The sequence below is a fragment of the Denticeps clupeoides genome, chromosome 5 (genome assembly GCF_900700375.1).
Source record: "Denticeps clupeoides chromosome 5, fDenClu1.1, whole genome shotgun sequence".
In the NCBI taxonomy this organism is placed as follows: Eukaryota; Metazoa; Chordata; class Actinopteri; order Clupeiformes; family Denticipitidae; genus Denticeps; species Denticeps clupeoides.
Genome location: NC_041711.1, coordinates 29,067,315 through 29,089,932, shown reverse-complemented (window position 1 = coordinate 29,089,932; position 22,618 = coordinate 29,067,315). Strand labels below are relative to the sequence as shown.

Genomic DNA, 22,618 nt, shown 5'->3' with positions numbered 1-22,618 from the left:
TTTGTCTGAATGCTTCACAGAATTGTATTGTGGAAGTTCATTTTAACAAGTGAGACTATTTTTCTGTTTCCTATGCATCACATGCCAAGTTTTCAAACTGCTTGTTTGCCTTTTGTCATAACTTTATATTGAACTACACAGTAGTAAGGCTAGTTCTTGTGTTACCAGTACTAACTTGTGATGTCCCATACATCACATTGAGAATCGTCCTCATGCTGATTGAGTTAGAATAGCAGACTGGATGCTTTAAAAGGAGGGTGATGCTTGAAATCATTGTTCTTCCTCTGTGTACCATGGTTACTTGCAAGAACAATATTGCATTGCATAAAAAGGGCTTGTCAGGCAAGGATATTGCTGCTAATAAGATTGCACCTAAATCCACCTTAATCATCAAGAACTTTAAGGAGAGAGGTTCAAATGTTGTGAAGAAGGCTTCGGGTTCTCAAGAAAGTCAAGCAAGTGCCAGAACTGTCTCGTAAAGATGATTTAGCTGCAGGATCAAATGGCAGTGGCAGTTGTGAGTGCATCTTCATGTACAGTGAAGCGAAGACTTTTGGAGGATGGCCTGGTGTCAAGAAGGGCAACAAAGAAGCCACTTCTCTCAAAGAAAAACATCAAGGACAACTGATATTCTGCAAATGGTACAGGGATTGGACTGCTGAGGACTGGGGTAAAGTCATTTTCTCTGATGAAGCCCCTTTCCATTTGTTTGGGGCATCTGGGAAAATGATTGTTTCGAGGAGAAAAGTTGAGCGCTACCATCAGTCCTGTCTCATGCCAACAGTAAAGCATCCTGAGACCATTCATGTGTGTGGCTGCTTCTCATCCAAGGGAGAGGGCTCATTCACAATTTTGAATAAGAACACAGCCATTAATAAGTGATTGTGAAGTGATTGTCACTTGTGATACACAGCAGCACAGCACACGGTGCACACAGTGAAATTTGTCCTCTGCATTTAACCCATCACCCTGAGTGAGCAGTGGGCAGCCATGGCAGGTGCCCGGGGAGCAGTGTATGGGGACGGTGCTTTGCTCAGTGGCACCTCAGTGGCACCTTGGTGGCTGCTTCCTTAACCGCCCCTATAGGCCACCACTTCCCCTATAGGCCACCACTGCCCCTATAAAAATGGGACCAAAACATCCTCCGACAGCAACTTCTCCCAACCATCCAAGAACAGTTTGGTGAAGAACAATGCCTCTTCCGGCATGATGGAGCACCATGCCACAAAGGCAAAGTTGAAATTTTGGGTCCATGGCCAGTAAACTCCCGGGACCTTAATCCAATATAGAACTTGTGGTGGACAAACAAAAACCTACAAATTCTGACAAAGTCCAAGCACTAATTATGAAGGAATGAGTTGCCATCAGTCAGGATTGGCCAAAAGGTGCTAGGGCGCATTGCAGAGGTCTTGAAAAAAACGGCCAATGCTGCAAATATTGACTCTTTGCATAAACTTGATGTAATTGTCAATAAAAGTCTTGAAACTTATAAAATGCTTGTAATTATACTTCAATACACCACAAACGAAAACATCTAAAAACAATGAAGCAGCAAACTTTGTGAAAACCAGTATTATGTGTAATTCTCAAAAGTTTTGGCCATGACTGTACTAACAAGGTCAGTGCCCACATCGAACAGATTAACAATTAATATCTACTGTATACTATCAGATTTTTGTGTTATCATGAATCATCTTCTTGAAGTTATTAAAGACCAGGGGGGCCGAGGTCCGTCGCAGCATTGCAGGACAGTGGGCGCTGAGTGGGCGGATGGGCTTGGTTATCTAGTACCCTTAAAGCTCCCCTCTGATCCTGTTCCCCTGAGCTTGAGCCTGGATGATGAGTGGTCCTTCAGCCTCGGGATCTGTGATTAATCAAAGAGCAGGAGCCCCAGCCTCGTACCAGGAATCTCCTCCTCCCCTTCCTCTGGTCATCCTTGGACATGTCGCAGGCCCATCACCAGAGTTTCCTTACGTTCACTAGATCATATTTCCCTCCTGGCTAGAATAACTATTCCGAACTTTATGTTCGCTTGGCTCTGAAATAATGCACTTAAAGTACAGCGGCCACTCTTAACTGGATGCTGTTTGCTCGAGCGGGCAGGCGCGGTCATAAATAAAGCATGTGCCGGGTTTTGCAGTGTGGTTTGCCGGCGAACATGTTGTTAAGAAGTGGAGGTGAGCTTTAGTCATGATGTAATGCAGTCGTCTCACTGGTGGGGGAATCGCCGCTCTCTTTAATGCTTCCTTCCTTCCTGGGGCAGTGGTGGCCTAGCGGTTAAGGAAGCGGCCCCGTAATCAGAAGGTTGCCGGTTCGAATCCCGATCCGCCAAGGTGCCACTGAGGTGCCACCGAGCAAAGCACCGTCCCCGGGCGCCTGTCATGGCTGCCCACTGCTCACTCAGGGTGATGGGTTAAATGCAGAGGACAAATTTCACTGTGTGTGCTGTGCTGCTGTGTATCACATGTGACAATCATCTCACTTTAATTAAAACAATTTTAATCCTTTGTCTAATCGGAGCAGATTAAGCCAGAGCTCTTAACACAAAGTTGCGTCTGTTTTTTTTTCCTAGGGCTTCCAGCTGTTTTCACTTGTTCCCCCTTTATAATGTGTTCCCTGTCCTCGGACGGAGGCTTTGCTAAAATGCTTTGCAAATTTGTAACGTGATCCTTCTTTACTTTCTTTTAAGAGCAACAAGATAAACTTTGAAAGACTTGCCTCGATTGTGGAACCCCGCCTATGCATGTGCGATTTGTTAGCCCGGCTTTAAATGACGTGAATCCTTTGCCGGCCCCTCCAGGCGTTCCTCCGATCCAGGCAAAATAACGGAAGAAAAACGGCCCTTTTCAGGTCTGCCAATCAAATGACTGCTAGATGCCAAACAGGTGGTTTATTGATCTGTTGTCCTCATTAAGTGCCCCGGGAAATGGCTCTCTTCAGTGGAGATATGAACCATTTGGTAATAATTGAAACCCTCTGATATTTTGGCACCATTAAGATAATATCACAGCAAGTGGAATTTGGCTTCCTCTGAGCACACATAACTGTTTAATTGGACGCCATTTTATTTTTCTACAGAGGGCGCGGGAATTCACAACTGGACCCTCAAACTTTGCCTAAAACTGCAGGCATGTGGTATTATTGACTGAAACAAAGGTACAGAACCAAATTGGGCTAAAACCCAATAAAAGCCTGGCTGGCCGCCCGTGGCTATCACAGCGGCTTAGCAGAGAGCGTTATTGATACTCCAGGGCTTTTTTTTTTGTGTGTGTTATTTTCTCTTTGCGCTGGACGCTATTTTTAGTGTCGAGCTTGTAATTTAAGGAGCGTGAGTGAGGATGGAGGAATTCTCCAGCACTGAGCGCTGAGCTCGGTCGCCCCACGGACCTGGGCCTCCTTAACCTCACCTGAACCGGTGGCGAGCATGTGGTGGCCAGCTGGTCGCTGGGCCAGTCCAAGGTCTGCCTCCGAAGGCCCCTTAGACAAATGTTAACTCCGCTCCCGCCGACTGTGGCCGCGGCAGCGGCCTTCTGCTCGGCCGCGTGCTCGCCGATGGCAGGCTGTGTTCCCGGCGCTCCCTCAGGATGAACTCGTCCGATATTGCATTGGCTGGGACACTTCATCCGAGCCAGCAGAGCACTGGAAATCAATTACCATCCTGTTAGTACTGGATTTTTCATCAGCATAAGTGTTACTGCATATTATTCTTTGTCTCATTGCTTATGGATACGGCGTTCGTATGTGTAGGTGGTTTTAGAAGTTTTATTATAAAAATCTTGTGATATAACCACACATATTGATTGGATGCAAACTTTTTTTAAAAGTCTATATATTTGCATGCTATTCCTTATTCCAATTCCATGAATCCATGATCATAATCAGGAATAATCTTATGTTGCCATAATCAGACTGCTTGTACTGAAAGTTGCTGGTTTCCTAGTGATATTTTTAGCGACCAGTTCTGGTGTCCAGGCTCACCTAGTACCAGCAACCTCGCTTGTACCCCATCTTGAAAGGCAGTTATGAAGAAGCTTTAATATGATTTGAGCTCACCATAGGCTGTGCTTATCAGCCTCATGCCGTCAGTTGGCGTGGAGAGGCCTGATTTGGATTGAACAGATTGAAAGAACAGCTTGTCTTCTGAGATGCTCAGAGATTTGGGCGGCTCTGTGCTGGGATTTGTAAAGATTTTGTTTGAAATTGCTTTGTTATGTGTGATAACTGCACAGTTCGTGTGTTACCTTTGGGCTGCATTTTTTTTCCCAAGCTACATCAGTGTTCTGTTGTATTGGAAATGTTACATTTTTAAAGGCATCTTACCTTCACAAGAAAACATTTCGTTGACTGGGGCGGCCCATCCACATTTCAAAATTGCCTACCTGCACTGTAGTCAGAATGATTCATGTTTGTACAGAGTAGATCCCCTGGAGATCAAGCAGTTTTCAAGTTCGCAAAGGAAAGTATTCAAAAGCCAATGCCCTAATGCCTGTGCACCCTAAATCCAGTTAATTTATACTTTCATTAGTACAGCAATCAAATAGTTGCACAGGTAAGTATAGATAACGACCTGGATATGATGACCAGGAATGTTTGAGAACCAAATTTAGACCATATAGCATTTCTCTGGACATAATTGGCTGCCATTGTAGGGTTGAGTATGAGCCCTTGAGTGCCATTTTAATGAGCCTGTCCTGTTTGGTGATGCAGACTGCAGGTGTGGTACCCCAGAGGCAGGGGTTCAAGAGACATTTGTAACCATGTAATTGCTCAAAAGATTCAAACCGATGACCGTTTATGTTAATTTTACGAGATTGCTTTGTAATGCCTTGTCCACTGATTATGTTAGGATTAAAAATGTTTAACACTCATCAGTGTTTCCTATTATTTACAGGAATGCATTGATCCTGTTGAATGAAGCCACCTACTCTGTCTGTATCTTACATCTGCCTGCCGGCTGACTAGCCTTCCACAGCCACAAGGGACAAAGCTCTGGTGAGGACTTTGTGATGGCTTCACTTTTTCCAATTTCTCTTCATGTATGAATAATTTTGTCCTGATTTTCTATTTGCATTCTTGACATTTTAATCACTTAATATCCTTATGATCATCACTATATACAAGCCCAGTGCATGATTCAGGAACTACACTTAATTCAGGCAGCTACACAGACCCACTGACAGTCCTGTATGCTTCAACAGATGAACTTCTCCTTATTTGTTCTACGCTGTTTTCTTTGAAAGGTGTTCATGGTCACGGACATTAGATTGTCCACGCTTCATGTTCATAGGGACACCTTGACGAATCCCCTGGGTCTCATCTTACCAAGTGTTTAGTAGATTCCGGTCCGTTTTGACAGCCCTTGGCGACCGGCACAGCCAGAATGTGGGACTCAAAAAGGACAAGACTAAGGTGCAACTGTCAGAGTGCATCTCTGGGGGTCGAAACAGATGGTTGGCCAGATGCAGTTTTTCTTGTGACTTTGGAGACATCACGGATCGGTTCAACGTCAGTGTCCTCAAACACATTTCCATCTGAAAAAAATAAAATGCTCTTCTCCTCCTCCTCTCCGTTTTAGGCTCAGCATGTGATGGACTGAGTGACATTATTACATTTACCCCAGTAAGTGACTTATCACCAGGCTAATTGCGATGAATATGCAAGCCGGGGACAATTCTTGAGCCTCATGTGCAAATAGCGACAAAGGGAATGAGTGTCATTGGCCTGGCGCTCTACAATGCTGTAATCTGATTGTGAACCATGGTGGCGAAACAAAGAGGGAAGAGATGGGTGTCAGGCATATAATTGGGGTGAGCAGATCCCTGGGGTAGATACAGTGAAGCATTATTAAGTCTGTTGAACTGGGATGTGCTAGGCCACCTCGCTTTTCCGACATTCACACCCGCCTCAGCCTCCTTCTCTGCCAGTGCTTTGTTGAAACAGCGAGAGTGCCATGTTGGAGAGGAGAGGAAAAACATTTGCACAGCGTCAGTGTCTCATGAGGGCCTCGTCTGAAAGTGAGAGAACCGTGTCATTAAAACCATCCGGTGTTACTGTACAATTCTTTGCCATTTTTTATGCGTATTTGTCAAGACGTTTCTGGGTTGCAGTGTTTGTCTTTGGATTATTATTCTTACCTGTGGCTGACAAATGACTGATGCAAAGGTGAATTTACGCTTAAAAGTGTAATTTGCAGTATAATTCTGCAGAAAAACTGCTGTGCATCGTTCCTTCTGTACCATCTAGCTGTGCCTGTGTTACAGTATTAAGCTGTTGAATAATCCATTTCACTATGCCATTTCACTTGATGGTGTGATGGGTAGTTTGCCCCATCACAAAGTGAAAAAGGGTTGCCATAACTCAGAGGTAATAAAATAGCCAGAATGGCATGTGGCCTCACTGTTAAAATGCAGGGAGTTCAAGTTATATGGCAAGATACATTGTTATTATGATGTTCTGTTTATCGGGTAAATCAAATAATTTTTCAGTTAAGGACATGGACGTGCATTGAGAACAACATCACTGTTCCACCTAATTACAACAGTAAATCACTTTCAATCACTCTGGACTCTTTGCACAAAATCACTTTGCACAAAATCTTTACGCTTTTTTCACTTTGCACAATCTCTGCTCTTTTTACATTTTTTTTATCTTATACATTGTCTTTCACTCATTTGCTCACCTTCACCCTACCTGTTACACATATTTTATGTTAAAGACGTAAAAGTGTAATATTTGGTTATGTTTGCAATATTTGCATATTGGTCTTCATTGTATACTTGCAACATTTGCAATACTGTGGTCTGTAGCAGTCGCAAAAAGCATTTCACTGCATATCATACCATGTATGACTATGTATGTGGCAAATAAAATTTGAATTTGAATTTGAATATGTGGGCAGTGGTGGCCTAAGAACTTGGATCTGTAATCTGAAGGTTGCCGGCTCAAATCCCGAACCGCCAAGGTGCCACAGAGGACACATTTTCTTGTGTGTGCTGTGCTGTGTTTCACAATGTCAATTACTTTACTTTCACTTTTTTTCACTTTCAAAAATGTAGACTTAAGAGTTTTTCATCAGGCTAACTTAACTTTTCTTGTCACATTTGTTTTAATACACAGCAAAAAAAAAAGATAAAATTCTGATCGGAGGCTAGTCTGTATCACTAAAAATAATTTTATAAATGTGATTTTTGTTTTTCACAGGAACAGGCAGTAAGTGTATTTCAGCCACACTCACTTTTATTGTGTTGTAAAGTTGCCAGGTCATCATTTTTCATCTGAATTAATGTCAGCAGGCTGCATTACCTTCCTTCACTCCTCTGTTTGCCCGAAGCTGTGCACAGGCGCTGGTCCGAGTTCCCCCCACTGGCCAGACTCATCTGTGCATCAGGACAATTTAGCAATCAAAAAAGGGGGATTATAAAACCCTCCGAGAAGAATAGGTCATTATTGCATTGTGCGGTTCACTGTACCCTGACAATGAGTGTTAATTTAGGAGCAATAATAAATATCATGGTCATAATTATGCCCTGATGCCATTAACCTTCATGGATGGTTGTTTTTCAACTGGCAGGCAAAGATGTACTAAAGACACGGCTCTCTGAGGCCTTTACTTTTTTTTCTCGTGTTCCTGTGAGCTGCACAACAAAAGAAACTCGCGACAGGAGGAGGTCACAGGCAGAATTAGAAGCCTCCCTTGGTCCTCCTCCACAAATTGGTTTCTGAGGAAGGAGGAGAGAGAGGCTGACTCCGTGTGTTCTTTGCTGCCTGAGTCGTCTGCTAATCCCCAGCCCTGGCCAGGGGGGGAAATGTATGTGTGCGCGACGCAAAAAACCCAAGACCTCCTGCCTTTTACTGATTCCTGCGAGGCTTGCTAATCCTGAGAATGGTCATGGTAGTGAGACGGGGAGGCGGGGAAAGAAAGCCTCCCTCTTAGCGGGGGAACTTCAAAGTGACAGGAAGGAGGCTAAAATAGAGGGGAGCTAAGGTCCTTTGCAATTGCAAAGTCGGTGGGTCACCCCAATCTTTTACCTGCAGATGTCCATGGAGATGTGGAAAGGTTTGTGGCCTGCAGGAGCAGGGCCATCGACTTTTTACTGCATTTGGCAGATGGTGAGAGGAGACTCGCTGTCTGGCAGTGGATTAGATTAGACCCCTTGTTTGCATTCTAAACCCCACCTCAGAGCGAGCATGTGGAGGCATTTTTGCTTAAATGCGGCACTGACAACACAAAAATGCACAATATGTGAAGGTCTGGGATCAGGGAATCGCCCTAGAAGGTCTTGTCTTGAGGCCTTAATTTTTTTACATTTACATTTACATTTACAGCATTTATCAGACGCCCTTATCCAGAGCGACTTACAATCAGTATTACAGGGACAGTCTCCCTGGAGCAATTTAGGGTTAAGTGTCTTGCTCAGGGACACAATGGTAGTAAGTGGGATTCGAACCCGGGTCTTCTGGTTCATAGGCGAGTGTGTTACCCACTAGGCTACTACCACTCCTATTTTTTTGCTACAAGCCCTCTGTTATTCTGTGGAAATTTCCATTATTTGAGACATGTGTCCATAGCAATAACTGATCCCTGTACTAGTGAACAATTCTGAAGGTTAATCTGTTAGTACAGTATAAGAGACTCTAATGGAGAAGTTACAGGATGAAATGTGAGCCAATTATCACTTCCTACTCAGCGATTAAGGAAATGCAGTGAGACACTGGAGTTGTCCTGTGAATACAATCTGTAAACCCATACTTTGTGTCCACCAATGTCGAGTAGGCAGCTTCTCTTGCGGTCAACATTTAAGCAAATACTGGATTTCACCATAACATACTCTCCTGAGTCTGAGATGAGAAATGGTTTGTGGGATAAACTGGCCATTTAAACTACAATCTTGGCAAGAAAGACTACAGTAGACTGCATTACATGCTATAGGGGGTGTGGAAGCTAGAGGAAGATCATACAAAAATAAATATTTCCCAACTCGACAGACATTTTGAAATACTAGTAAAATAAGTTACAAATACTTGGTATGCTATTCCTCAGCCAACAAGAAATAAAAAAATAAAAAAAAAAACAAACAAAAAAAAAAAACGTACACACACACACACACACATATATATATATATATATATATATATATATATATATATACACACACACACACACAATTTTTTTTCTTGTTGGCTGAAAACAGTTCTTCCAGCCAAGTTCTGTATTGAACTTGGAGGGCGGCTAATGCAAACCCTTGATTACAGCTGAGGAATGATTACAATAAAGGAGCGTTTTTACCCCTGATGTGATGAAACCGGGGCTTTCATTTGTTTAAGGCGAGCGGAGTGCCCACACAACCTGGCAATTATCTTAAGTGGACTCCCCAGGTGCTGGATTATTCCCCCTTTTTCTCCTCAGTGACAAAAAGGCTCTTACTGAGACAGTTGACAGAAAGTGTGACAGGCCCCATACTTGTGGTTTCACCACAATATCATGCTTTTAACAAATTATGTTGGATTTGTGTAACATTCTGATTTCTCAAAAAGCAACAATTACGTTTTATTATAATGTACATTCTTCTCCAAAATTCAAGCTGCTTAGTGAAGAAACCTGTCTTGCATGGAGTTTTCACCGGTCAGTCTGTATTGAAATGCATTTTATTGAAATGCATGTTCCAAAGAATTTTCATCTCATTCTAGAAAAGCTCACCATTGTGGATACGGAGAGGAAAAGCAGTGCTTAAGGTTTCACTTATTTGATTTGACCACTTAAGAGGCCAATGTTGTTTGAGTTTGGTTTTGCAATTAGCTGGGAGATCAGGAATGTTCAGAAGCTCTTTTTCTCTCAGGTGTTGACCTGAAGACTGGGTTGACCACTCGTCCATTTGGGGGAAATTAGGAATCTTTTCATCGTTGTTACCCCAGTGGAACCCAGAACTGATTTCAGCATAATAATTTCCTTAGTTGACCCATTGAGGATCAATAATAAAAGGATCTGTTTTTAAATCCTCAATGCAAGTGGCTCCCTTGAGAAGCTTATCAGTGAATAGTGTTCTGTTAAGAAGAGGTTGCAGTCTTAGCTCTGCTGAAAAGAACATCACCTGGAACAGTAAAACCAGCTGCTGTAGAGAATATTCCTTCCTTTATGTAGAATGAATGTGAAAAAGTGAAAGTGAAGTGATTATGAAAGTGAAGTCATTATGATACACTGCAGCACAGCACACTGTGCACACAACAAAATGTGTCCTCTGCTTTTAATCCATCACCCTTGGTGAGCAGTGGGCAGCCATTACAGACAGCTGGGGAGCAGTGTGTGGGGACGGTGCTTTGCTCAGTGGCACCTTGGCGGCTCGGGATTGATTACGGGGCCACTTCCTAAACCGCTAGGCCACCAATGCCCCTCACCACTGTGAGGAAGACCAACTCATCTGATGCTCTCCTCCATAATACGGGTCCTGCATTCAGTTTCATTTTTTCAAAGGTAGCCATGATTTCCTCCGATGAAGTAGATGATTGTTTGGGGGGAAAACTGAATTATTAAACTGTATCCAGATAGACAATTTAGTCAAGTCATAGAGAAATGCTTTATAGTTTTATGTTTCATTAAGAATTGTGTGCTTGTATTTAAACAGCCTTTTTAAAGCAAATTCATAAATGCTAATGTGGCCAAGAAAAAAACGGTTTACAGAGCGTAGGTGCATGGGTGTTCTTCTTCTTCTTGTTTCTTTTGTTCCATGTTGTACTTTCTCTCCCAAAGGTGTGGACTTTTTCAAACAATATAATAAGCTTGTAGTCAATGTCCACCATGTTATAAAAAATAAACAGGAGTTTCTAGTTGTCTGCTGCCCTTATCCGGACATTCATTCCATAGTTAATATGTTATCTAAATCCGAAAATGACTTTGATTTTTGCTTCTTGACTTAGTTTTCAAAGCCATAAAGGAATTTTTGTTGATTGCACTGTGTCTCTTTAACTTTCTCACTCGAGTTAATTTGCATGCAGAGATTCCCATGGGACCGCTTCATGGGCATTGCTGTATTAATTTCTTTTTATTGCAGTCGAGAGCAAACTATGTTTGAATTGAATTCTGACCGCCCTGTGATGATGTGAAAAAATAAACTCATCTTCTACCTTATGGGGTTCATTAAGCAGGAGCCCTTAATAAAAAACTTGTCCCTGAAATTACAGAGCCAGCACACCTAATGATCACCAGCTCCATTCATATGCCTCTGAATTAGCATTTCTGGACTGGCGATGCGACTCAAGGACATGGACGACTTCCAGAAGGGCATCGGTTCCTTCACCATTTCTTCTCTGGGTTTTGATCAGCGTTGGATTTACAGAATCAATGTACCTGCCAGCATGGCAGCGTTTTGTATGTAATGAGAGGTCACATGCTGAGGCCACCCCTGGTGCAGCCCTTGTTCTTGCTGATGAACGACTGCTCTCCTAAAGTTGACGCAGAGAGATATGGCCACCAAATTGCTTGCCCTGGAGAACCCCTCGATCTCCCTGAGCTTGGGAAAATTGACTGGCTAGTGCTAGGGGTTTGGTGCACAAGTGTGGGTGACTGTTGTCGTCTTCATTTGTCTTCATTGAGGGCTCTCGTCCCACACTCACAATCCCATTTTGAGCCGACCATGTTCATTTCAGCCACTGTTACCTGCCCACTGCTCTCACATGCTGTCGTCACCTCAGCTAGGTTTGTGTGTGTGTGTGTGTGTGTGTGTGTATCTTTTCCCTCATTGTAATGGACTCCCCTGTCGATGGATGGCTATTGTTAAGATTTTTCTACGCTGCTAATTGGTTTCTTTCATTATTAATCTCTTTTTGGTTTAAATGTGTTCTTTAATTGTTCTTTTTGCTATAACCTAGAGTAAATCAGGAAGTGTAAATCTTCAGAAGAATAAAAGGAAAACCGGGTGGTGTTGTGACAATGATTTTAATAATTTAACAGGCTTTATGTCTGGTGCTGCTGTGAAGGGTGTTAAGTTTGAGTTTGGGTTCAAGCTGCTAAAACATTTTTGTGTGTCATGTATTTACCCTTGTTGGAAAAATTGTTGGATATTGTTTTTTTCTTCATTGAATATGCCTTAAGCATACTATTTGTGCTGTTACTCCAAGGGTAAGTATTTCTGTAATCCGTATCATTTTGCAAACAGTAGTGCCAATGCATTTAAAAACCCAGTGCTCCTTCTCTGTTGGTTCTGTCTTAAGTCTGATTCTGTTTTTGGTTCAGCGGTATCAAGTACTGTTAACTTGTACTGAAAAACATGGATTTTCACTTATTTAGATCCAGTCCCAATTTAGAACTGGTACCCTTCTGTACAAGTGTCATCATGTTACCTTTGCTAATACCTTCCAAGCCTGCCTCCATAACTTTTGCAGCATAATTTGGAGTAATGTCTGTCATTGGCACGCTCCCCGCCCAGATGTGTCTTATCTTGTTTACCATTGTTAGTGTGCCAGGATGTTCTGTAACCTACTTGCTGCCAGCTTGACGGTTGACTTGTTGATGATTCTCAAGAAGTTCCATCTTATCAGAGTTCATGCCTACTCCTACATGCATTGCCGGCTGCGGAGGCTTACATCAGTCTAAGCTTGTAATGATCATGGATAGACGATGAAGCTGATGGATAGATGCGTGTAAGTGGGATTGACGGGAAATTGCTTTCAGCAGCGCTCGCCAACTTCTTTGGCCAAAAGTGGAACAGCTCACATCTAAAGACCACTGTCTGTGTTTCCATGGTGACTATAGGTGCTGTTCCCAAAGCGGAGTGCTCCAATTCTATTATACTCTAATTGCCCTGTCAAACATGTTGGTGTGGAGGTGCCCATTGTCGGCCATTCTGCAACCTTTTCGGGACATGTGTGCTATCGTTTTTTTTTCTGCTGTCATAAAGAGCGTCTTTAAAGAGAGTGCACAGGCATTATGTTCTATTATGATGGACCAGTTCTATTGTCTTAGTTTGTGATAAAATGCTAGAAAAGGGTTGTTGGTAAAACAAAACTAAGAGTAGGCCTGATCCAGATAAAGTCTGATTAATCTACTTGAGGAAAAGGATCTTGGAAAAATATTTTTCCCTTTTAATGGACATGGTTTTCAGTGTAAAGGTCATAGCTTGATTTGTGAAGGCCATAGCATCATTTTATATAATTTTTATTCTCGTTGACATCAAAATGGCATTCTGCTCTGTGTATCGGGACATGATCTGGTTGGTCACCTCCCATGAGATTATAAATATTCCATTGTAACTTAAGTGCATCAATCTACATAATTTTGTATTGCTTTGCAGTGGACCCAGCTTAGTTTTCCATATTTATTCAGTCAGTTATTTTCTTTCATTTGTGTCTGTTATGCAGATATCTTAGACAGGGTTGTCTGTTCCCCAGGCCTGTTTTATGATTCCTCAAGGATTTTGTTTCCTTATTTATAAATCTTTTATGAAACTTTTTTTACGCCATGTTTTTGGGGCTATTTGAAAACCACCTTGAATTATTTGTCTGTGGGATCAGCACCAGCACATTTTATGTGGTCTCCTGAGATGGCTAACACCATTTGGTCTTTGGCTTTCATATTCTTCCATTATGCATTATTGTGGCAGAAAATAGCTGCGCGAGTTTAGTATCAGTCCCATGGGTGCACTGGTGTGTGGGTGATGCTTGTGGCCTGAGCAGGCGAGCTCCACCGGCTTAAGAATAAATTCTTCTAAAGAAATTAGGCAGAACGAAATGCATTTTTCGTGCCTAGAGGCACCTGCCTGCAGGCGGGAACAGCCTCTTCCGAGGGCCGTGTGAATTTATATCATTACTCTTTCTCCCTCTCCCTTCCTCTCTCTCTTTCTCTCTCCGGTGTTCTTTTCCGGCTGCCTTTGTTCCATTGCCCACTGCCCTTGACACCTTGCCATGGTGCACACACAGACTGAAGGTGAAGAAGGAGTAATCGATAGCGTTCATTTAACTTCCAGTGCAGGCTGTTCACACGTCTGCCCGAAACTGCTTCCTATCCCTGTGTATGGCTGAAGGGGAGGTAGCAAAGTGTCACCTGTAGTGTTTGCTGCACCCTGCAAATGAATGTGAAAGAGCCTGTTCTGCCAGGGAGTCGTGAAAGCACACACCTTTTGTTTTCCATTTAGATCCCATAATATTCTGATAGCATTATTTGGTTATGGCCTTTATGGTCTCTCGGCCATCACAATGTCAAATAACCTAATACATTCATCAATACAATAAAGAGTTCAAGATACAATGATGATCTTATTTACAGACATGAGAATAGACTAAAGCAGTTTTGTATATGTGGCTGTCATAGCAGTCAGGCAAAAAAAAAAAAAAGATTGTGGCAGTGGTAATAGCATCAGTTGTTTATGAGGGTGATTTCATGAAGGGGATTGTCTGGCTCTAGTGCACAGACTTCTGCATTTTCTGCCAGAGAAGGTCTCCAAAAACATTGTTTCCGGGGTGGGAGTAACATGGAGGCAGGCTCCACCTGAACCTTGAGGTTCACAGATTCTGCAGGTTTATGGTTAACCAGTGGTAGGTCGATGTCTCTGGTGCTGGTTTGGGCCTGGGGGCAATTTTATCCTGCAGTCTCTTCAAGTGTTGAGCTAAAAAAACTGATGATGTAGAAGAGCTGGATTTCTTGGAAAGTTCTCGATTGTTGACATGAAAGTCTATCAGCTCTGAAGCCAAGTTCAACATGTCTGTCCCTTCTCACCCAACTCACTTTTTCCCTCTCTTTCCCTCTCTTTCCCTTCCATCCAGCTTTCATCCAGAGTATTCTGATAGGCTCTAGCCCCCTCTTTCAAATGGTAATCTGGCGTGAGCATGTCATAATGTGCTTGAAATCACCGTTTGGTTAAAACATTTTCATCAAAGTGCTGGTCTTACCGGGAATGACAAATGAGTTTTTCCGGCTAAATTTCAAAGTCCTGAGCACAGCCTTTGACCTTTCACTCGGCCATAGCAAAAATAAAGATGGCTGCCGTCTCTAACCAGAATAAATGATCTGAGGCAGTAAACATGGGGCTACTTTAGGCGCCTAAACAGATGGAAATCTATTTTTGCCCACTCATTAAGCTAAAGATTTGGCTAATTTCCACAGCTCTTGGATCTTGGGAACATTGCTAAGAGTAAACAGTCAGCCCAAAGGTTTGGGAACGCAGGCTTGCATGCTACCGCGTTGTGTTGCCTTGGTGCCCTATGAACTGCCAGAAATGAAGAGTAATGATTGGAAGGGAATGTGTTGTCAGCGTCTCGCCTGCAGGCTGCTGCTGTTTTGTTTCACTTTACTTTAGTTTGGAGTGGCATTGGCTACACCTGCCACACAAACACACAGTGGTTAAGGAAGCGGCCCCATAATCAGAAGGTTGCTGGTTCGAATCCCGAGACGCCAAGGTGCCACTGAGGTGCCACTTAGCAAAGCGCCGTCCCCACACACTGCTCCCCGGGTGCCTGTCATGGCTGCCCACTGCTCACTAAGGGCGATGGGTTAAATGCAGAGGACACATTTCACTGTGTGCACCGTGTGCTGTGCTGCTGTGTAAGACAATCACTTCACTTTATTAAAAACCTCAGCAGTCAACTGAAGTAATGGAAGAACGTTGGCTTACCTCTCTATCATCTCCTAACAAAAGCTTTTAAACTTTTTTCAACTACTAAATTAGCTTTTAATTATTAATGCCCTGGATTAAAGGAGCAACTGTTTGGGGTTCCTTTTTCCACTCAGGGACCCTCTGGGATAATGGATTTGGGTTTTTCCTGTGGGCTGTTGTAGCTAATGTGGAGGATGATTTGTGCTGCATATGTTCCTGAACTTGTATTTTTCTCCCATGGTGGCTGGGGCGCAGTGGTGGGTGTCAGTGGCACTGTATTTCAGCACCGTAACGCCAGTCCCCCGTGGCACAAGACTGTGATCAAAAACTCGGCTCTGACTAGACGATGCTTTACTCCTCTCCCTCTCTGGCTCTCTGGCTTTACTCTTTTTTTATATTCAACATTCATTATGGAGGCATTAATAAGTAATGTGGGATCAATGCAGAAGAACTGGGCCAGGGCGGCTGCTCAGGGACTGTATAATGGACCCATTTGAATACTGGGCTTTGTTTTAGGGAGCCCTTCGAAAAAAATGCTCTTCCATAACCGCTCTGCACTTGAATGACATGTGATGCAAATTGGTCATTATTTATGGATAGTTTATGATTGGATTCTTCTTCTTCACGTCCACGGCGCCAGGAACCTCAGCTCCCGGTGGCGTTGTGATTATCATACGTTCAGTATTTTGTATAGGTGAACACTTTGGCAGGTTCCCAGGTGACATCGGAGCCGACAGCGCCACTCGGGGCCCTGCCAACAGGCCACTCCACTTGCTCTCTCTCCTCACCTTGGCATCTGTCTCTTTCTGGCCTCTGAAGTTCTAATTGACTTTTCAACACGACGTGCCGTAATTGGGTTTTAATCACCATTTTACATTCTGTTTTGATATTCAAATCAGCCATGTCGTCGCAGGGAAAGCTTTTCAAAGGGCTGTTGCCATGCAGCGTCAGCAGCGTGTGACTACGTGTTCTACATTTACGGCAATTCATGAGTGAGCACAGGAAGCATGGAAATGAGAAATATCAAATTATAAATATCAATTATAACGTTGTACTCAGTATCAGTTAATCTGTAAAGTCTGTCAACAGTAAAATGCATGATGCATGATTATAGTTTTAACAAATTAAATTAAACACTTTGTGATTCGAAAGGCACATGGGGTGGGAAGGACTATAGGCATATTGTACAATTTGTAGCTCTTGTGGAAGGGAAGAGCCATTTACATCTTGGCTGTGCTACATGGAGGTCACACAGATTTGTGGTGGGGGCTTTTCGCTTCAATAATTCAGGGTCAGCTTTGCCACCTTTTTGCCTGCACGAGAAACATTCCCACGCTCTTCAGTGCCCACGGAGTCAAGTTGGCGATAAAGAAAGCTTTAGCAAATCATCGCACCACAGAACAGTTGGGTTCATTATAAAGGACCAGTTGCAAATGCACTTTATCCCTAGAGACGGCCCACCTTTAACACTGCACCAAAGGCATCTCTGTATCTCCAGCATCTCCTCAGATTATAATCAGCAGGCCAGGAGTCTTGGATTATGATTCATGAGCCTTCCTCCTGGCAGCTCGGGGATGGAGTGCAGTGTTTAGCAGACATTTGTAGGCTTTTTTTTTGTAGAAAAACTGTTTTTTGCATGTCCATGCATAGCTCAAAACAAATTCTGACACTGAGATGAAACACGGGATGGCAGCCAGCTTGTAAACTATTCAGTTCCCTGGAGTTCAGACAGTTTTTCATGCGTTCACTCTGCTTTAAAAAAAAACTCCCTCTGGCTTTTTTGGTTTAAAAATGTGAATGCATTTCTCTTCTTCTGAGTTTGCCACTTGGTGGTGGAAAGCGAGCATGTTAGCAGCTGGGGGAAGAGAGACTGCTCCCTTAGTAATTGCTGTGACAGAGCCCTTTGGTGCTAACAGTGCCTCTCCTGCTCTTCCTGGGCTCAGACATCCTGTGCTGAATTTCCCGTCTTAATACAGCTGAGAAGAGGCGAGGCAGGGGCTTCTCTCCCGTTCCTCTTCTTCATTGCAGCTTCCATCATCACTTTGTTGTTCAGTGACTACCCTTCATTATTACTGTGGAGACCGCAGATGACTTCTCAAGGGCATACAAGCCAAATTCGGCCCAATCCTTATTTGCACTTCCATACAGCTCATCCGTCTCCCTGGCACGGATTTGCCCATGCTTCGTGATGAAAGCTGTCCAGAGGTATTGTGTCACCAGGCAAAGGGAGGTTTGGCACTGTTGCTCAGTTGCTTTGCAGTTCTGTTGTTAACATGCCCGTGCTGGTTGTGCTGCAGGGAGGTTCGCCATTGCCGACGGCACCGGTGCAGTGAAAACGCGTTCGGCCTCGTATGTCAGCTCTCAGTGCTTCCCGCCATTAATGATATTTCCTTTATCCCCGGCTCTGCCCTTTTGAAGGAATGAAGACAGGCCGATAATGAGGCCTGCCATTTAAAAGGCCAGCATACATCCGTCTACATTCAGATTGCTGGTTTTCATAACAAATGTTTTTTTCCACTGTGTACTTTAATATGGCTATCAAGACGAACTTGTTAATTGTTTTGATTAATTTATGTAGTGCTTTAAAATACATGAGCACATGTTTTTTACTTCTCGTTGAGGGTCTGACCTATGACCCACAGTCAGTGACAAGTAAAGATGGACAGTGAAGGACTTTTAGGGCTGATTCAAATGGAGGCTTTTTTCCCCTGGTGGAAATTCAGCTGCGACCAGATGAAAATATTTAAACGCTTGTATCATGTGACACACTGCCAGAGTCCGCAGAGAGTTTTATGTAAAAGAAATCTACCAAGCTTCAGTCTTAAAAGTTATTTATTTTAATCTATGTAAATTAATTTAAATTGTGTAGTTGATTTTTACTTTGTTTTAACCGTTTTCTAGAGTTAAGCTTCCATTCCCTGTGTTCTGGTGTAATACACTGAGGTGCCCGTGCATGATAGAGTGGTTGATTGAAATTATTTATTTATTTTGGAGAAAATTGAGGGTCTTTGGTTGTGCTAAAGAAAAAAAAACCCAAGAATAGGGAAAATTATTTTTTCATTGTCAGTTCCCCTTATTTGCTGCCTTTTTAAAATGATATCAATCGTGTTTCCGCACAATTGAACAGATTGTAATCGTATTTTGGCAAAAAAACAGCCTGCCTGAAATGAAGTCGTACATCACAGAGTGCACAGCACAACAGAAGAGGGGAGCTCGTGCAGGGGGACAAAGGGAAAGAGCGATTGAATCACTGAAGGGTGGGTAAAGAAGTGCCCACATCAATCAGCTGGCTGGCTACCTTACACGTCTGCCTTTCTTCTTTAGGATGTGACATTTTAACGGAGAACAAGGGTGCTTTTCAGGCGTAATTAACACTATGGTTGGAGCAAGCAGCTTCATTTCATCTTGCATTAGGAACCCCAATATTACTCTCAGTGCTAACTCTGGCACATCCTGAATAGAACCAGAAGAGCCACAGCCATGGCACTGCAGTCCATTGTGTGTGTTTGGACCCCAAATGTGTTTGGCAGTGGCCTCACATGTGCCCCATTGTGGTGAGCCTCTGTGAAAACTGTTCGTTTGGCAGCATGGGGAAGCGGCCGTATCCATGGAGACTGTGTTCCTAATGGCCAGTGTCAGAACCCCTGGGGACGGGAGAGCGGGCCTTACAGAATGTGTCCAGCAGGGTCCAGTTGTCTAGAGGCTCGGCAGAGGGTCACATTGATTCTGGAAATGAGAAAAGAATTCTGAGAAGCAGCGTCACGGGGGAAATGTTTGAGGGTGCTTGCATTAGAGTGATCCTGAATGGATTTTCAGCATCATAAAACTTAGACGTTTAAGGCATACAGATGCATGAGGGTCTTTAAATAAAACAGCTGGCTGCCTTGTGGTAGCCTAATGGCATACAGACAGTGTCACTTTAAGTGACAATTCATTTAAAGACATTTTAAATGTCAATTAAAGTTGAATTGCGCCAGAGAGTTACCATTAAATGCTAACAGAAACATAATCACTCACATTTTTTTCCCAACTTGTGTTAGAGCTGGGCCATTGTTAAACTGTCTCTCCATTTTGACTGTCATTGCTTTCGTTACCTTTTAATAGTCTAATAATTTATGGTCCCGCTTTCATTTGCGTGATCATACAGCTATGTTTTGAGCTACAATTAACCATAAGGTAAGAATTGGCATAATTCAGTATTGAATTATGCCAATAATTCCAGATGTGTGATGTCCATTTCATTTAACTCAGCTAAACTGAGGTTGAGTAGGCCTGTCTCACCCCTGATGCCCACTTAGGACAGAATTAGAATGGTGACAGGTACAGATTTGGGGTCATGACACGTAGTGTCCTGAGACATGTTAATGAATGGGGAATGCCAGCCCTCTCAAATGAACCCAGATTAAAGAACCTTGGTGGATTGCTGTGAACAAATAAGCCAGATCTGTGTGAATATGTAAGATGTCCTCTGCCTCCTTGGGGTTTTTTTTTGGGTGTCTTATCATCAAAGCAGCTGGGCTACAAAGATGACAGAATCACCCGGTGCAAATTCACAGCAGAACAATGGGCAGGGAAATGAGCTACTCTGGGGGTGGGCATTGGCATCACCTTCAGTGAAAGATGGATATCACAAATAGTCACAAAGAAAGTAGGACACCTCTCAGAAGAATGCTGGGCTGGTGCAAGGGTGTGGCCCACTGTATTAAATGAGGGGCACAGACTCCAAGTCACTGTGATCTTATGCATGTGATCTTATATAATCGTATGCGGTCCAGATGAGAGGTGAAAGCCTTCTGACAGCCATTTTATGGTTAATGGTTAAAACAACTAAAATACACCAAAAGACATGCAAAACATGCCCAAAACATTCTCATGATTGTTTAACTGGCGTGACTACTTAACACATTTATCCTTGTGACACCTTAGGACCGTGTCCGCTACCATACCATACATGCCGATTGATTATCTGCTGATTTATTCAGCCAATTCATTGCCAACATCATATACAGTGCCCCACCCTCTCAAAGCCAGCTGAATAGTGGAATTGTATATTATTCCCACCCACGTGTTGTTGAGCCTGAATTCCACCTCCACACCTTGTTCTGTTCCTGCAGCCTGTACCTATAAACCACAGTGGAAATTGATCACCTTGTTGTTGGAATGGTGGTCCTAAATATAGCATGTGTGTGTGGACAGTTCTCTGATCATTCTCATTGGCCCATCTGCCAGACACACTCTGGGGGCCGAGCTGTCTGAGAGAGCATACACACTCGCTCCCGCGGCTGGAGTTTTCATTAAATTAATTCATCCTCCTTTTTTCCCTCCCCTTCTGTTCTCCGTGAGATTGGGCAAGGTTAATGAGCAGATTCGATCAGTTAGATTCCCTGCCCACCCCCACAGAGCCCCCATGCGGTTTTACTTCAAGGTAGCGTCCGCTGCAGGCATGCCATCGACCCCCCCCCCATTACATCTCCTGGTATTTTGTTGTGTGTCGCTGTACCCGCAGTTCATTTTCAGGGTGTTGTAACGCGGGGAGTCGCTGGGCAGGGCAGGTTGTTTTCTTCCTGTAGTACTTGGCATTGATTTATTGCATTGGTGGAGCACCACGGGGTTCCACTTCCACATGAGCCAATCAAATGGGGATGATGAAGCTGTTCAATTTTGAGGGCCAGGCTCAAGACCCAACCTGTTGTTGTAACGCCGCCGATAATGTTCCTGATTTACTCTGTGAAAGTGCTCAAGCACATGCTGAGACTTGCACAATTATGGGATGCCAGTGCATTGCAATGCACCCACCCACATCATTAGAATGGATCGTGGGAATGCTGCATGATGTGCTGAAGATCTGCTAAATGCAGCGTTTTCTTCCTTCCATTTCTGTCCAGATTGTGACAGTGAGTATATTTATCACGTTAGCATCTTTTCATTGTGTTAGTAATGTATTGCTCATTTCTTAAAAAAAAAAGACTGGAGAATCATTTGTATTCAGATTGAACTTTCAGCTTTATTGGAACGATCTGGTAGAAGCTGACTTATTCTGATAAACAGAGAACATCAGTCATGCGATTGATGTTCAGTCCGATCCAAGGTAGTGACTATTTGCTAGACAAGCTTTGGCAGAATACGTTTGATCGGAAAAAGTTCACGGAATCAAATGGCTCTAGCAGAAGACATTAGACTCTTTGAGTAAACAGGTCGATCAGTGGAATGAGTTGGAATTAATTTTGCTGGTAATTAATTGAAATCCGATTTTCTCCATGATATAAATAAAATAATTATTCACACTCGCCTGAGAGGATGCACGTCTAGTCATGCTTTTTGCATTAAGATGAGTTAAATTCACACATTTTAGTTTTGTTGAATTTTTACTCGCCAAAGTAGAAGAGGTAAGTCACAGAGAAACAATGGTCATACAGGTTACCAAATCAAGCAAACCTGCCTCCTCGCCAAGCTTGTGTGGGGGCGAAAAAGGGGCGGAGTGAAAAGCACAGGCTTGCTTATAGGCCCTGGCCTGCATTATGATGAATGGAGCCATCATATTGTCAGATGATGAATTGTAGGCTGCAGCAATGCCTCTCCTTTATGTAAAAGAGACGCTTGGAGACGTGGCGCTTTCATAAATCAGACCAAGCCACTCTAATTTCATTACAATGGCAGATGGAGGAGCTGCCGCACCGTTTGAGCCGACACTGACCAAGCCTGCAGTTTCATTTCTCTTTTTTTTTTTTTTTTGTCAGTCATGAGTGAGTGCGTTTCAAGATACAAGGCGTCTCCTCATACCTTAAAATGCCTCCCCGTGGTGGCCGGGAAACAGTTTTGCTCTGAACATTGATATTGTGTTGAAATAAATACATGTATTGATTTTTTTTTCTTCCAGAACAGACTCTTTGCAATGATTTAATCTCCTTCTATTTTCTCATACTCTGAGGGATAAGTTAATTTTCCTCTTCTGGGAAATTACGTGAAACGCTGTTTGTTTGCACGAGTCCCCAGCATCCACAGGGCCATGAGGCAGGTGGAATAACAATGAATGGCAC

General features: G+C 43.2%; 1 protein-coding gene across 4 annotated transcripts in view; it reads left to right on the top strand.

The window, feature by feature from the left end:
- sema6cb (semaphorin 6Cb) overlaps window positions 1-22,618 on the top strand; it is a 100,852-nt gene that overhangs the window by 10,767 nt on the left and 67,467 nt on the right. For 3 of the 4 annotated variants that reach the window (XM_028979078.1, XM_028979077.1, XM_028979075.1), the window contains exon 2: window positions 4,892-4,992. The gene's annotated coding sequence lies outside the window, so the exon portion shown is untranslated. Of the gene's footprint in view, window positions 1-4,891; window positions 4,993-21,394; window positions 21,476-22,618 lie in introns of those variants that run through there. The other variant, XM_028979076.1, reaches the window with a different exon arrangement.